This window comes from Rhipicephalus sanguineus, chromosome 6 (assembly GCF_013339695.2).
Source record: "Rhipicephalus sanguineus isolate Rsan-2018 chromosome 6, BIME_Rsan_1.4, whole genome shotgun sequence".
Lineage (NCBI taxonomy): Eukaryota > Metazoa > Arthropoda > Arachnida > Ixodida > Ixodidae > Rhipicephalus > Rhipicephalus sanguineus.
In genome coordinates this window covers 81,991,699-82,003,376 of record NC_051181.1, presented here as the reverse complement: position 1 = coordinate 82,003,376, position 11,678 = coordinate 81,991,699, and positions in this window count along the sequence as shown.

Genomic DNA, 11,678 nt, shown 5'->3' with positions numbered 1-11,678 from the left:
AAAATATCAACCTGCTAAGGAAAAATGTCTACAGGATAGCGTAGCCTTGTGTCTGTCTGTCTGTCTGTCTGTCTGTCTGTCTGTCTGTCTGTCTGTCTGTCTGTCTGTCTGTCTGTCTGTCTGTCTGTCTGTCTGTCTGTCTGTCTGTCTGTCTGTCTGTCTGTCTGTCTGTCTGTCATCTAACATTCCGCCAGTTGTTATGGAGCTAACGTAAAAGAGAAGACGATGAGGCGCGAAGAACGCAGAGCCTGTTCGGGCAGCCATCTCCTCTATGCAACATTGCGGCAGCTTGTAAATTGCCACCACGTAAGCACACCTGTAAATAAACGCACGCTCTTACAAAAGCAGCCTGTGCAGGTCGGATACAGTCATTTCATCTAACTATGTGGTAACCACTCTGGCGGACGAACGTTGAAACACAAATACCACGGCCAAGAGAAGCAACCATCGACCTCCAGCCATTCACTTAGAATATGTATCGTTGTACATATGTACGAAAAGTGTCGAGTACAAATAACATGACATGTTCCAGTAGCAGGAACCAAATGTGCAGGTTTGTTGCTTGGTCGGTTGTTTCTCTGTAATATGGAGCAACCTATTCTAGGGGATCGGCCATGGATCTTGCGCTAGATCGGTTTTAAAAAAATGGCTTTGCAAGCTTTAGTTGCACCGCGCTCGCGCATTCCTTTCTTTTTTTCTCTGTTCTCGACGGCAGTACAAAGGTTGTTTACACCCTGAGCTGTCATAACCACAACTGTTTTCTAACCACAGGACATTATTTCACTGCAAAGACAGGATGTTGGTGGTAGTGTTGTGTTTGCTATCGTTCTTCTGTTGATGAGTACCAAAACGTCGCTGAAGACTTCTAGTGACAGCGTTAGTATATGGAACGCGAGTGATATACACTTATTTCAACTCATTTGAGCTCACTAGGGCGTTCTCTTGTGGTCTCGGCAAAATCGTTTCCCCTTGCCTTTCAGTATTACTATACCATTAATTTTCGCTTCGGCTGTCACAACAAGACCATTATAAGAACGTTTCCTTTTTTCGGAGCTTGGATTCGAATGAATTTGAAATCCCTTACGAGTGACATATTCTTTCATGTGGCGTTTCGTGGGAATAAAAAACTATTCCAGAACAATAGCGGAAGAAAATCTATCTTAGCCTTATTCATATTTTCTTACAGGTCACTACTCGCAGCTGTACATCATAGCAAGAAAACCTCGACGTCATTTAGCTCGGTGAAGGCGGGTTACTGGCGGAGCTGACGAGCGCACTTCCCTCTCTGCTGTCGCCGCTGTTCTTCATAAGCGCGCGGCTCCTCAGGCATTCTTGCAATGCGCAGCCTCCCCATTGTTGCTACGGACGACCGTGCCAACGCAGCGTCTCGACTGGACTGATGTGGAAAGACACGTACTTAGTGATTTTTATAACTTTACTGCGCTAGTTATTTCACCGCTTCCTGGAAAGCCCCAGAGGTTTTATTATTTTAATGCTTAAAGTAAGACCGAATGTCGAGCTAGTTGGTATATATTCATCTTGCGAACCTTTTAGAGCAAACTCCCTCTGTGTCCCTGTCTTAGTTTGCGCTAAGAGGTTCTCAAGATTAATGCTTAAAATATACATTTCAATTATTGTAGGAATAAAACCCTTGGTGCCCTGCAGGCAATGGTGCAAGCACCAATGCATTAAAGAGTTCTTCCACTGCTCCCTAGAAGGCACTAGGGGTTTCTGCATACGGAGAGTGACAGGACTAAATAAAGGAGGTGTGCCATATACAACTCCGGTGTAAAAGCGGAGGCATTAGCAAGACGTAGATTATATTCTAGGCTGAAATTTATGCCTTTAGTAATTCCTAAATGTCCACACGTTGCTGTGTTTCTTAGTGCAGTAGAATCCTGCTCTTACGTTCCCCACTGTTGCGTTTACCCGGCTGCGAACTCCGCTGTTACGTCACAAATGCTAGACTGTTCCCGTATGATATGTCGCGAAGTGCGTTCCAAGCAGGCCGAGCAACCACGGAACAGAGCGGCCATCTTGACTTTTCACGCAGCTTGGTCTGGCTTGTCCGTAAGATTAGCCGCATCACGCCTACAACTGTTGGTGGCAAAAGAATTGCAAACGTTGATTACATTTCTGTGGGCAACACCGTTTTCAATTCCGCTGTTCTATCCGTCGGCTACATCTTGGCTGATTGCGTGCATCGGCGACGAATTTTCGTAGTTGGTGGAGCAGGGGTAATTTTCTTCATCGATCGCCTTCTCGGTACTTTCACTTCCGCGAGGCGTTCCACCGTCAACGACGAGCCGCGGTGGTCCGACAATATGCGATCAGTGCAACATTATCGCTCGAAGACGCCAAAGCATGCGCCAACAATCTGTATTGCCAAAAGTGATCGCTTGCCAGGTGTCATGGGTGATGCCCCTAAATTTATTAAAAAGGATATGACAGTGCAGGTGCTCTAAAAACTTTTAGTGTTGCACGATTTTGTCAAGCGTAAACATTGAAATAGAATTCTATACCACAACATATTTTTTGTTTTTCCAGTTTCTCAGCTCGTGCGTTTCCCGGCTTATACGTTTATTTCTTACGGCCCCTTTAAAAACGTATACTACTGTATACTATTATGCACTGAACTTATATTATAGAGCTGCCATTATTGCCTATTCCGGATACCAGCGAAACGCAATATTCTACATCAAATAAGTCGCTACTTATTTGGAATGTAGGACGAAGTTCATAGATCAGCCTTGACTCGATAGGCGAATTCGTTCTGACCTGATAGCTTTCTGCAGGTATGCCATTGCGCAGACTTGAAATTGAGCCAGAACTTAAGCTAAAAGTAGCCAAAAGTATCCAATACATTTAATGCTGTAATGAAGGCAGTGGACACGGGGCTCGAGCAGTGGACAAGGGGTAGTGGACACGGGGCTCAAGCAAGAGAGAAGAGGAGGACAACATACTGTACTGACGACCAGCGTTCGACGCTCCTGCCGTGCTGTCCGTCTTCGGGGCTAGGATCGGGCGGCAGTATCCTTCTTCTCGTTGAGAGTTTATTTCGTTTTTCTTGCTCATTTTATTACCGGTACTAGTTATATCGGTCTTTCTGGGCTCAAGCGAGTCAGACCATCTCGATGTCATTTTCTTCTCCTGGTCAAGGGCACTCCCCTTGGCTAGCCTCTATACCGGCCAAGGATTGGCCTATTGATTCTGTTTTGCGCAGTGGAGTCAGCAACGTCCCTGTGGCTCTGGTGCCTAACAATGGGGGTACTATACCGATGAAGAACCCAAAGGCGCTTCAAGTGGAGCTTCGTAAAGCCACTTCGCATTACCAGCAGATTACCGAGGTTCGCCAATTTGGTCGTGGAGGTATTCTGTGCTGTTCTGCAGATCAGGAATGCGTTCGAGACCTCCTCAATTGTTCCGAGTTTGCAGCGCATCCGGTGAGCCCGTTTATTCCAGCACATCTTGCATGTTCGAAGGGCATAGTCCGCGGTGTAGATACGAGCATGACACCTGCAGAAATACTGGATTTATTCTCGGTAGCCGGTGTAGTTTCAGTCTACAGGTGCACCCGAATGATTGACAACAGGAAATCACCGACCGAATCGGTGACAGTAACCTTCGTAGGAACAGTTAGGCCATCAGAAATTAAAGCATGGCCACTCATATATAAGGTAGAGCCACTTTCCCCAAAACCCCTACAGTGTTTGAGATGTTGGCGATATGGCCATAGCGTAAAAGGGTGCAGGTCAGTTGCTAGATGTCGTATCTGTGGCGAGAATCATGACAGCCGCGATTGCAACTCTGCACAAGAGAAGTGCTGTTTATGTAATGAGGCCCACCCTGCTGACTCTGTAGACTGTGTGGCAAGAGAACGAGAACTTGGGGTTCTTGAAATTGTGGAACGAAGGCGTTGCTCCCGTAGGGAAGCAGTTGCGGAACTGCAGGACAGATCAAAAGGCTATGCAGGCGTAACAGCGCGTCATTCCGCTGCCATGGATGCATCTTTGGCAAAATCTATAGCAGAGGCCATAGAGAAGGCTACTGAAAAGGCAATGGAACGCCTGGCAAATAATCTTTTTGAAACCTTGGCACAAATGCTATCAAATCAAGTGACTCAAATCCTTGGTGTAGTATCAACGAGAGATCAGGAGTCTCAGGCTTTTGTGACTCCAAAGCGTACGGAGATGGAAAAATCGACAGCACATCAGCGATCTGGCTCTCCTCAAGCAGGACCTTCCAAAAACTTGGACCAAGCTGATCTGGAAACCCTAACAGATGATTCCGACGATATTGCAGATATGGACGCGGACTCTCAAAAGACACTGAAGCGTACTAGGTCGCCCCCTGAAAAAATGTCTGCTCATAAGTCGAAATCAAAAAGTACCTGTCAAAGAAAGACTACTTTGAGAACCTCTCTAAAAAGACTTCTTGAAAACGGATATATTGGATCAAGCAGTTTCAGCTACTGTTCTAGCATCAAAATAGGCTCCCTAAACATTTTGCAGTGGAATTGCCGATCGATTGTTTCGGCAGCCACAGATTTATCATACATTTCTTTGCAACTTTCCCCAGACCTCATTGCTCTCCAAGAAACCTGGCTTACAAATGGTCAAAAATTTTATCTAAAAAATTATCGACTATTTCGATTGGATCGACCTGGCAGAGGAGGTGGACTTGCCTTCTTGGTATCAAATAAGTTTAGTCACAGAGCCAAGATATCTTATCAGTGTATGGCTACTGACTGTGAAATTCTCGTATTAGACGTAACACTGCCAGACTGTTCTCCTTTTTCTTTTGTTAACGTATATTTTCCGGCAGGAGTGCAAGACACGAGATGTCTAGACGTCATGTTAGCTTCCTGCAGAAAGGACATATTACTGACTGGGGACTTCAATTCACACCACGTGTCTTGGGGTTTCAGAACAGATTTAAGTGGAAGACGCTTGTGGGAATGGGCTGTTGACAATAATCTATCTTGCTTGAATTCGCACGTTGCTACTTTTGTTAGAGGTCAGTCTAAATCGGCAATAGACTTGACATTTTCGAGCTCCTCTTTAAGTATATCTTCATGGAAAACTTTAGACTGCGCTACAAATAGTGATCATCTGCCTATTACCTTTGACATTAACTTTCCGAGGATATGTTTCGCCGAAAAGGTTGGCTCATTTGTTAATTATGTAAAATTACAAAAAGACTTAAAGGCTACTTTGATTGCTCGCAAAGACATGCACGAAGATATTAGGGCTATGAGCCTGTGTGCAGTATTGAAAAGATCATTAAAAAACTCAACTTTTAAATTAAACTCGGGCACAGGAGGATCTTTTAGTCCATGGTGGAACGCAGAATGTATGAGGGCTTATAGAAAACGAAAAGCTGCGTGGAAACAACTGCTAGTGAACCAATGCCCCAAAAATTGGTGTGATTATAAATTCATAGCCGCTGATTTCAAACGCACTATACGCAAAGCAAAAGATGACTACGATATTAACAAATTTAGTTATCTTGCTCGGGCTAAGAATAAAAAAGCGCTTTTTAGATTTTTACGTTCCCGAAAAATGATTCCACCGTCAGAAAATATAGATTCTACAATTCTTTCACCACGTGAACTCTCTGAATTATTAGAAAATATTGCTAAAGGATTAGAAGATAGATTTACATCAACTATGCCAAAATACATGGTGAACCCAATTGCAGGTGAGGACTTCGATGAGGTTAATGTAGAAGAACTGGCGGATGTAATAAGGCATTTAGCTCCTGCAGCACCTGGACCAGATGGGGTGACCTCTGCAATGATCAAAGTAATATTCGAAATATCGCCAAATGAAATCCTTAATCTGGTCAATTATTCTTTGAAAAATGCTTGGATACCTGCAGATTGGAAGCTATCCAAAGTAATTCCGATTCTTAAAAAACAGGGAATTGGATTTGCCCTTGACAATATAAGGCCAATATCACTCACGTCTAACCTGGTTAAACTCATAGAAAGAGTTTTGAATGTCCGGTTAAATAAATATATAGATGATCAATCCATACTAAACCCCAGTCAAATTGGCTTTAGAGCTGGAGGCTCAATATGGTGTGCGCATGTTGATTTAGAGAGTCGCATACAGCTGGCTCGGCGTCGGCGAGAATACTGTGCGTTAGTTACTCTGGATTTAGCTAAAGCGTACGATAAGGTTGAGCATTCGATACTCATTAAACAGATGGAAAATTACCGATTTCCAAACTACATAACAGCGTGGGTTTCAGAGTTTTTAAGAGAAAGGGAATTTTATTGTTTTAAAGATGGCTGTTCATCTAATAAATATAGGCAGAAACGTGGCGTACCACAAGGGGCCGTGCTGTCGCCCGTATTGTTTAATATATTCTTAAGCTCCATTCCTACTCATCAGGATATTCAATTGTATGTGTACGCAGATGATATTGCTTTCTTCGCGTCAAATAATGATCTGCACTCACTATATCTGACGTTACAAAACTATCTCAATACGCTAGAATCATGGCTTCAAAATATTCATATGACGTTGAACGTCAAGAAAAGCGCGCTTCTTGCGTTCTCTTTTAAGGAGCCTGTCAACATCTCGCTGATTTACAGCCAAGAGCTCATTCCACAGGTAGATTCCCTTAAATATTTGGGCATCATATATAATAAAACATTAAACTGGCGATGCCATATTGAAGAAGTTTACTCTAAGGCAACACGTGCAATGGGGTGGCTGCGGAAGCTTGGTAACCGTAGAACGGGATTGCGAAGAGATACGCTGTTAATGATTTATAAAATGTATTTGAGGCCTATCTTGGAATTCGGGTGCGTTTTATTTTCTGGCAGCGCAACTTATAAAATGAGACCCCTAGTACTATTGGAAAGGGAAGCTATGCGTTTGTGCCTTGGACTTCCAAAGTTTGTTGCTAACAATGTGTTGTATATGGAGGCGCGACTACCTTCTTTGTTAAGTAGATTCAAATTACTTACTGTTCAAACATTCCTTAAGATATACGATTCGCCTCAGAGACGATCATTTTACGTTTTCATTAAAGAACCGAGTTTATTCTTTGAAAAACATTGGTCGAGACTACACACCCCACAGATTATATTTGTACAAGCATTGCTAGAACCACTGAATGTAAAAATTAAACATATTGTCTCAACAGGTAATCCTAATTCAAATCTTCAAATACAATTTCACGATATTTTCCCTTCTAATGCGAAACAGATGCCATCTCGGTATCTAAATAACCAGTTAGAAGATTATATAGCTCACCTGAAAATAAGCAATATAATTGCGACTGATGCATCAGTATCAAAGGAAAAGGCGGGGGTTGGCATCTTCTCTCCTTTTCTTGACTGGTCTTTTTCGGTTCGACTGCCAGATTATACTCCTATATTCATAGCAGAATTATTGGCAATTGTTCTAGCATTACGCAAACTTCCCTCAAGTGAATCAACAGCAGTGATAATTACAGATTCTCTTTCAGTATGTACTGCACTTTCTGCGACAACAAATTTAACACTCATTCGTTTGTTTAGTCACCTAATACCGGCAAACTTACAAAAAGTCCAGTTGTTATGGGTACCAGGACACCGCGGATTAACTTTGAACGAAATGGCTGACTCATTAGCCACATTCGCCCTGAGTGGACCCTTCATCCCAATGTTACCATATACGGCTTACGCGACAGCATTGAGATTCAGAAGTGCTTGTTTGCAAAGCGAAATAGGCAAATTCTCATTGGATAAATTTAAAGACTTCGCACATCTAAGATATGGCTGGAATAAACAATGGTGCTTATCTCGCCAATTAGAAGTTTCATACACCAGATTAAGATGCAGGATTCCGCAATTGAATTATTACCTACATAAAGCTGGCCTCAAGGCGTCCTCGTTATGCATGTTTTGCAATGAAATTGAAACAATAGACCATTTCTTTTTATTTTGTCGCCGCTACTCTAATCAGAGAAAAAGATACCTTGTAGCGCCATTTAAGAAGTTAGGATTAGCAATGAATGTTCCAGAAATTTTATCATTTGGTGGCACTTTGTTAGGGTATAGCCACAGGGATGTCTGCTCTGCTGTGTTCGATTACATCAATGAAACAAAAAGATTACCGTGTTAGTCTATTTATCTCTGTCCATAATCTTGATTCGAAATCTGTTATTATTTATCTTAGAAACTACCGAAACGATAGTCTGTTCGCTTGCTCCTTCAACAATTACATTTTTTAACCTAAATTTAAAGATGTGTTTAGTATAATTAGTGATTACTTCAAGCATCCTGCCGCCCGGTTCCTGGCCCATCCCCCTTTGTGGGTGAGCGCCATAAAGACGAGGACATCATCATCATCATCATCATCATCATCGCTGGCCTGCCTCGTGTTAGCCCTTGGGCTAAGTAAACCACGGCTTCGTCAGGTCAGCTCCTGCCTGTAAAACAGCCCATTTGAACTAACGCTATATTTGTAGCCAAATTGCGAATAGAAGCGACATTATTTACTAATATAGTTTTTATGATAGAACATTCAGCCATGTAACTCTGATTAAGAGAAAACATAGCATAAAGAGCACACTTTCTCTGTTCTTGGTTTTGTTCTTGAAGCGACACAAGTCGCTAATAAATAAATAACTTATAGGTGCGTGCGCCTGCACATAGCTTATATAGAATAGAGTTCGTGCCAGATACACTTTAGAATATTGTAGCCAACAAATAAATAGGAACACGAAACGTTGAAGCAGTTTCTCCTTGAAGCCGTAAACCAGGGGTCTCAAACACGCGGCCCGCGGGCCTATCGTTAGTGGCCCGCGGCCTGCACATGACTGTCTGGGGGTACCAGACTTCTACGAGTTTCTTGATGATGCATGCTTCCCGGTGTTACGTCGACAGGCTGCTAGGATCATCGCCATGTTCGGAAGTACCGACCTGAACGAACAATTGTCCTTGTTGCTGAAGCTAAACAAGTTTGGTCGAGGATGCACACCTCCGATTGACCATGACGATCGTCTCCACACAACAAGTTAATGCGGAGATTCTTTCACTCGTCGCAGCTAAGCGTTTACAGGAATCAAGCCAGCGTGCTTACTTCTTTAACAGTTTTTTTTTCGTGCTTCACACGGAATGAAGTTTCCCGACTTCGTTAAATGGTACTCGCATTATTTTCTCGCCTATTGCGATTAATAACGCTCTGTTCGTTTAAGCAACATAGACGTGAGTGGTTTCAAGCTTTTTATTCGCTGAGGCGCCGCTTGTGGTCACCATGTGTTGAAAAGTTGCTGTAGAACAAAAAGTCTATATTTCAACAGCGGCGTCACATTTTAGTCATTCTGGAAATTGGTGTCGACTTGTTTCTCGAATCCTGACGTGAAATGCACTTCAGAAAGGCCCGTATATATGAGATATGAGAAATGCCTTCTTTGAAGTGGTGACGCTAGTGAATATTTGGTAGACGACGTGCTATTCATCAGTATCTATCTATCTATCTATCTATCTATCTATCTATCTATCTATCTATCTATCTATCTATCTATCTATCTATCTATCTATCTATCTATCTATCTATCTATCTATCTATCTATCTATCTATCTATCTATCTATCTATCTATCTATCTATCTATCTATCTATCTATCTATCTATCTATCTATCTATCTATCTAGCACACACGCATGTCCTAGGAGGACATGCGTGTGTGACGAGCACGAGTATCACGTCATGACAAACGTAGAGTGACATGCCTCTCGCGTACGTCATGAATCCTTTCTCTCAATCACCTGAAGCGCATACCCGCTCGCCATGGCCCATGGCATGTGGTATGTGCCACGTAATATTCAGTCTATATCAACCCAGAAACTTCGAGTATACACTTCAGAATAACGCGACAACGTTAAGATGCCGGTGGCGCAGAAAATCCGGTGCCGACGTCGGCGCCCTTGACGGTGAGTAAAAAATCCCAACGGGTGCAAAAATAAAAATCGCAGTTTCAACGGAAATCGTACCCATGTATTCTGCGTGGTAGTCACTTATTCTACCACAGAGACACGCCAGTGCTTGGACCTGATTCGGAAAAAACACATGTCGGGTCAACTTGAATTGTGGTTCCAGTGTTGGCTTTCCGATTTTATAAAAATGTAATAAACATTACATATGCACTCCTGTGACTCAGAAATCTATATTCCAAGCGTTGCTCAACCTCAGAGTCATGCACCAACAGCCGCTATTTACGATATACACATCATTTCGTCGTAGCGTGCACTCCATTTAGATAAACCTGAAGTCTTCGCTCTTTAGTCACTGCCGACGTTGTGTCACACCACAAGCTACCCTTTCGGCGCCAGTGTATACGACGTGCCTGGTAAGCTCTTGATATGCCCAAGGTATTGGTTTACACAAGTCCTTCGATCCACCTCGTAATGCTAGGCTCAAAGCAAAAAAGCATAGGTAGCTGCTCTCTTACTGGTTCACATGAAAGGAATTCATACAATCGGCGTGCCGGAGTTTTTTCGAAGAAATATACTACACAAAAAAATTTTATTTGCCTTCTCGATACCTTTGATCATCTAAATATTACACTCAATATACCACTCTTTGGATTGGTTCATACGCTTTCATGCTGTAGTTGTTACAAGGAAAAACGCTTTTCCCGTTCAAACTTCTTGGCGGCGTCCAAGACTGTCTTTTTTTTGTATTGAAATAGAAAATAAAGATGGAGTGGTTGTCACCATTGCTTGGTGACGGCTACCCCTTTCGACATAGTTGTTAGGATAACAAAATAAATTAAAAAATATATATATATATACATAACAGTCCTACAAGTTCAAGAACTCAGTAGCCATCGCAGATATTAGTGCCTTCAAAAAAAAAAAAAAAAAAAAACGCTGGAGCACTTTCATTGCTTTACGGTTTAAAGACTGTCTTATTTATCGTAGGAGTAGCGACAGTTCTAATTGTTTACCATTAGCGTAAATATGCAGCAGCCTATGTTATTATACGTCCTGCGATGCGATGAACTCCTAAAGAAAAAAGAAAATACGACGACCAATTTTCAGATGCAAAACGTTGCTTTTGTTTAGTTTCTAAAGTTGCCCATTGTGTTGACCTGTTCGTAGATTGTTTATATATGCTGGTCTTTTCATACAGGCTAGTCCAATTCATTCAAAGTTATATCACTAATATGGGAGCCCTGGCGTAGTCCTTTCGATTGCCTGCGGGTTCACGCGCGTCCATTTCCCGTCATGGACGCGTAGTGCCATCGAGCGGGCGAGTTCTGCAACAACAAAAGCGATTCGAGGCCTCGAAGACCAGCGATTGCACATTTCAACATACATTAACTGCCAACAGATGCCGCTATCCATCCTATTTAACAGAGGCTAGCTATGTAAAATTCGAAATTTCGAAGCCGTGACAAAAAGCCATAAAGAAGAGTGAGGTTAGTTTTCTTCTCATAAACATGGAAGAAGCGGGAACGCATATTAGGTGCCTTTCAAAGGCGTAGCCAGGGAAAGGGGGTCCAGGGGAGAGGGGTCCAACTCTCACCCCCCCTCGAAAATTTTCAATTTCGAGTGTGTAGTATTCATGCACATACACAAACATGCGCACGAACATGCCCCCCCCCCCCCCCCCCCCCCCCCAGAAATTTTCTTTTCTGAAGCTACATATGAAACAGTTACTGAAAGACAATTCAT